This window comes from Varroa jacobsoni, unplaced genomic scaffold, assembly GCF_002532875.2.
Source record: "Varroa jacobsoni isolate VJ856 unplaced genomic scaffold, vjacob_1.0 scaffold_796, whole genome shotgun sequence".
In the NCBI taxonomy this organism is placed as follows: domain Eukaryota; kingdom Metazoa; phylum Arthropoda; class Arachnida; order Mesostigmata; family Varroidae; genus Varroa; species Varroa jacobsoni.
In genome coordinates, this window is record NW_019213698.1 from 49298 (window position 1) to 55314 (window position 6017).

General features: G+C 42.8%; 1 protein-coding gene across 1 annotated transcript in view; it reads right to left on the reverse strand.

Moving 5' to 3' along the window:
• bbg (PDZ domain-containing protein big bang) overlaps nt 1–6017 on the reverse strand; it is a 139800-nt gene that overhangs the window by 13318 nt on the left and 120465 nt on the right. The gene's annotated exons all lie outside the window — the stretch shown is intronic.

Below are 6017 nucleotides of genomic sequence, written 5' to 3' on the forward strand. Positions count from 1 at the left end.
CCGGCGACCGCACAACTTGGTTCAAGGACCAAGTTGATACTATTTACGTGGCCCAGTTTTGGTGTGGTGCGATCCAAAAATCTTGCCTAGGGCAGATAAGTAAAGAGCTTTTCAAACAAAAACCGAACAAGCGTTATTCGGATGAGGTCGGCCCTGGTCGGATGAGGGAAGTTCTTCAGACGTATGGGGGTGGAAGGAACATCTTTTGAGAGCTTCATCAAAAAAACTGGTCCGGATGGACTAACTGCGTTAATGGAGCTTGATTACGACTACACTCCTTTTTGTCTAATATCAGGAAAAGAGCGAAATCTATCGCTTTCATAAATTGCGTTGCAGGGGCAAACCCGACTTTCTACGGTACCTTGATTCAGGCAGTTAGACGCTTTACGGATGAGGATAACGAGAAGAATCAGCTACCAGCCGACGGATCTACGGGATTAACGAGCCGATGTAATGTGTTAACGTTGCAGAACACAAGCAGTAAACTGCCCATAACTGTGACCGGCGGACGCCAGGAGTCATTGAAACTGATGGCGCTGTCAAAGTTTGACATCAGAGTTGTAGAGTGGATTGGTGCAGGCGGTGCTGAATATCAACGATTAGGCGAGCGCCGACTCAACCGTGTTTTTGGAATACATCGACGTGTGGCTTCAGGGGCAGATCGCCAAGCTGGGCGTCGAGCTCGTTGATGCGCAACAGTAACCCTTGAGCGTTACGGGGTAATTCAAGATCGCCAGAAATCAGGTGGAAATATATGGTCGTTAACAATCCGGAATACCACATTATTCGCGGAGTACCCTGTCAGGGGGATCATTTCATTTGATACAATAAGTCCGAGTTATTTTTGTACCAGGACGGATCAGCTTATATCCCCTGAAGCGTTGAAATAAGTATTGGCAGCACTGCTTACCAAAGGCGCCAGTCCGGGTAAACGGGGTTGCTCATTCATCTCCCATGCGTAACTGTATAAGTTGTACAGCATAGTGGCTACAGGTTCGGAGGGTGAGTGAAAGGTTGTGGTAACCGATCTCGAAATATGGCTTGTTTGGGTATACCAGCATTCAGTTAAACTGGGCCCGAAAACGCACGATACTTTCTGATCCAAAAGTTTCTAGTACATTTACTTATCCACTGGGTGTATAGCCCGAAGTCCGTATTGAGGGGCGCGCCATTTTAGTGGAATTGTTGAATGACCATTTTGGGCATCTGTGCAAAAAGCGGAATTTCTAGTTTAAAAATTCATCCATCTCACAAAAGTTCACAATTTGTCATTTGGCATTTGCCAATCCAGGTTTAAAAATTTAATTTAACAATGCCTGAAACACATCGTGACTCGCCTCAAGTAGTAGCCTCTGTGCTAGCAAGTCTCCTTTCTCATGCTCAACAACGCCATATATAAACACATGGAATCTGTCGTGGCCTAAAATTCCGTGGACACGACAAATTTCCAGTCATTTAAACACTGCAGCGCACCAACGACAAAGAGGGATTCATCCTGTCGCCAAGGTATAGTCCGTCACGTTCTACGTCTTCTTTGTTGTTTTGCTTTTTTGCGGGCTTCAATACTTCAATAGCGGGCAAGCTGCCAGAATCGGTTACCTATACGTGATACCCTTTCTCCCCCATTGCCGATTAGCGTTGGCGCAGCGAGCCCGCATTGCGATGGAGGTACAATAGATGCTGGATGTCGGCGTGATAGAATTATTTTCCCCATTCCTGGTGTCCTTGTAAAAAAAAAAAAGGCATGATTCGACTCGGTTTATTCTCCGTGCTGCCAATTCCCGAATATAACTGCATACCCGAGTATCAGCCTTAGATCTGGCAAGCATTTATTGACAGACTTACATGCATAACTTACAGGGATAAGAAGTGATTATTCGGCACCTGTACGGCTTGTATCAAGTTAAGAGGACGCCTTTGGACTGCCTAGGCCTCCGGCAACGTTCAAGCGGTTAGTGTAACGAATTCTGGGTAAATTGCGATATTAAATAGCCTTGGTTTTTGCAGGTATTGTAGAGTCTTCCGAAGGAATTGAAAAACACATGCGTCAGTTTCGCTATCTGTTCTCAGCACTGTAGGTTTACGCGTTAGAGCGTCATAATGTTTGTTTGCTATGCAAAAAAATTTTATAGCTTGCCCTCTGCCAACATAGAAAGCAGCCGTTAACGATGCCCTGGAACTTCCCAGGACGGTTCGCTAGTTGTGGAACTTCCTCAAGCCTGGGCTGGTCTCTATTGCCCAGTACTAGGCTGATCAAAAGCGCGTGGTGACGTATGCTAGTAGGCAACTTCCAACCCACAAGACAAAATGCAGTTTGTCGAAAATCAAATATGCAGATGCTGTGTGGACTATAATTTTCCTAGGAGTAATTCCATCCATACTTGTCTGGGCGGCGGTTTATAGTGGCCACCGACAGCAATATGTTCTAGCACCAGCTATTCATCGAGACCTCCGCCCAGTGTTGGCTCAACGGATGCTGAAATTGTTGAAGTACAATTTCGAGGTTCAAAGCCGGAGTGGCATGGCAAACTGCAACGCAAACGCTTGTGATGTTGACGGAAAAAAAAAAAATGAACTACGGTACCGTTCTCAGGTCGATCAAGCAAGCCCGCGCTAGACTCTGATAATGACCACGTTTCAGGCAGAAGGCAAGGTTGCGTTGCCATCAAAGGACGGGGAAGAGACCGAATTCCTATTGAACAGAGCCATATTTTGGGCCGCGGGATTTCCGAGCGGTCCTATGACCGGCAGAGCCTTTCCATATCGCGAACGTAATCCGGGCTTGGGTCCGTTGATTAGTTCACGATTGGAAGAATTGGACGAATTGAATTTTTTTATCAGACTATAGTCGCTGGCGCCAATTGCCTTACTTTCTACATGAATATGTTGGACGAAGAAGTCCCATAGAATACACTGGCCGAAACTTGATGATTACCGTTTTTTATTAATATTTTATTTATTTTTTTTTTTTTAGGTTAATAATTTTCAGTATCTATGGTAGAAAAAATGGACACTCTATGTAGGTTAAACCGAGGTTATAGTTATTCAAACTGTGTATGCATTAAAAATATATATAATTCTCTTTTTACTTTTATAAATGACGTTAAAAAATACTTATATAAAAAAGAAATTGCATAAACACCAATCGTTTTCTATTAAATAGATAAACATATGCAAAATATAACGTAGCTATGACGCCATCTCCTCAAATATGATAATTATAAGATTATTCTATTATTATATTGTGTTCTATTGTTGTGGTTTAATAGTTAATTAGATCGCTTTTAAGTATTAGATAAAGACAACAGTGATAAATACTACAATTGACTATCTTAATAAAAGCTACTAGATAAAACATATTTAAACAACATACCGAATCATTTTACTGTACATAAATATAAATATGCACGCAAGTCGTTCAGGACAAGTCGCAATATTGGGCAATGCAACGGACGATCTAATGTTTAACACATCTTATGGCATAAGATAAATGGGTGGCGGGTATGAAGCTGTATAACAAAAACATTCTTCTAACCGGTAATTGCTTTTTTGAAATAGTTCCTTTTGAAACATGTTAGCGGGTGCTTTGTTCAAATAACCTTACCCCTCTTATAGCATGCGACTAAAATAGGTAACGCTTCGTTAACCTTGTTCCCAATAATTCTCTTTTTTTTTTTTGTAGCATTTTTCATCAGTTACGCTTTTTCATCTCGCTTCTAATTTGGACTCCTGATATTCGGCGTTTGTAAGCCTACGAATACGAGAAATGGAAATTAAATGTTGAAAAATAGTCATAAAATTTTGGCTTTTGGAATTACGAACGGAGTAATATTCTAGAGATTTGCCGGGCAAAATGACGAACGCTACAACCACATTAGAGCGATGGCTGGTAGCGTCGAGCAAAAATGCTTAGCTTATTTGATAAAACTGAAATCCGGGGCAAATGCACGGTGTTGAACCCAGCGCAGTTGATGTTTACTTTTTTGTAAATGGCGTCTCGACGACAGGATCAAAATAGTCAGCGACTGAAATTCTGCGTATGTGTTTGGTGTTAATAAGAGTATGTATAAAAGGAAAACAAGACACTTCACAAAACAGATACCATTTGTCATGTATCATTTAACTTTCTGAGTGTCGTAGGTCGCAAATTATGTAGCATGGATACGTTTCAAATAATAATCCGGAAGGCAAACAGATGGAATTTCACGACTGAAATGACTAATCTTTCAAGAAGCAGCCGGCCCCTAGTAGAAAGGTCAAGAAAGCTAGAAACTGTGTTTATATGGCCGGCGTGCTCTAAGTGTCTGAAGTAATAACAATGACATTAATAACAACTATAGTGCAAATGAGTGCAATAATACAAGTAATGGTAATGCTACTGGAGAAATCTTGACCAGCAGCCTGACAAAGGCGCGGTAGTTATGTACAAGAAAAAAATGGCGCTTACTGTCATAGACCGATATATATATCTTTCAGGGCGCTTTCGTTAGAGGGGCATTTGAGTGAGGCAATCTGAGGCAAATTCTGCCTTTACCAATTACATGCGGTGCTAATAAGATCTGCTTTTCCAATAGGGGGGAATAATATCTACGAAAAGGGATATTTGACATTAACGAGGACAAACACAGAGTGCTCGCATATCAATCTAGTACGTTCTGTGACTATCTTGAGGCTGGCAGAAAATCTGATACCTGTCCTTTTTCTGTCGGATCAGTTCTTCACGGGTGTTCCCATAACGTCAAACATTTCACAGTTGAAATACCGTTCTGGTAAAAAGCCTTCAAATGATAATAATACAAACGCGTACTTAGTATGCTGCTATCCAGTTGCCATTGGATAACTGCATCCATCGTAGCAGTTATGCACCGACGAAATCACCCATGATCCGCTCATGGGTGTGCCACTCATCATGTTCTGAATGTCACCTATAACGCGAGTATTTGATGCAGTAATTCGCAGAGGAACGTAACGATGGCCACTATTATCAGTCACAAATGGTACAATTGTTACATGGGAACTAATAACGTAACTGTTGTTGGCGGTGGCTTTTTCTGCCTAACGCTGATCAGTTAAAAAAATGACGGGGTTTGCCTGGCTGTGTGGTCGCTCGGTAGCCCTGTGATTTGGTGACCCGTACGACACTACATAAACAAAACTAGACGAATGACAAAACAAGTTAAGCTTGCTAAGTCAAGTAAGCCACTGATAAAAATTCGCGAGTGGGACGTGGCACGCGGAACTGAATGTCCGTTCAGCGATGGTAGATGCTGCTGGTGCTGTCCAGAGCGACGAGGGGAGAAACATCGCCATTGCTGTTGTTGTTGCCTGCTGGTTTCGCTCATGTAGTCTTGCAGGGGCTTTTTATTTGTGGCTGGCCCGTGCTAAAACAGTAATGAGAGTGGGAAAAAATGACTGGAGAAGGGAACCGTAGGGTCCACAGCGAAAGAACGATTTCATCCAGCACTATGTATAAGGAGTCAACCAGTGGAGGAGCTCACAAAGTTTGGAGTCGTAGCAGCAGTGATGACTCTCTGAATCGCACATTACAGAATATAACAAAACGTACTAGCTCTATAGCAGCTTTACCGGCATGAGGTCGGAGGTCAACATTGAAGCGTGTAAGATCTGAAAACCGACAACTGAAACTCGCTAAAGTCGCGGAAACGACCCCACTTGCTTTTGCCGAGGCAGCAGACTGAAGTCGGCTAACCAACACCAAAGATGATCACCGCGGGTCATTTGTCGAACTATTGTGTTTCTTTCCACTCGGGCGTCTCTGATACTGTGACGCTTTAGCCAATGCACTCAGCTCGCGGCACCAGATCTGAGCTGGTAAAATCTATTTTACCTCTAGCTGCTGCGAAAATTATATGGCACAGCCGATGTATGTAGGTGCAACCGTGTACCTTCCATTTACCTTTAGCAACTGCTAGAATCTGGAATAGGCAACGCTTTGGCAACTGTATCTGTCCCAGCAAGCGCACCCAGACAGTCAGTTGTCTGTATACATATATATA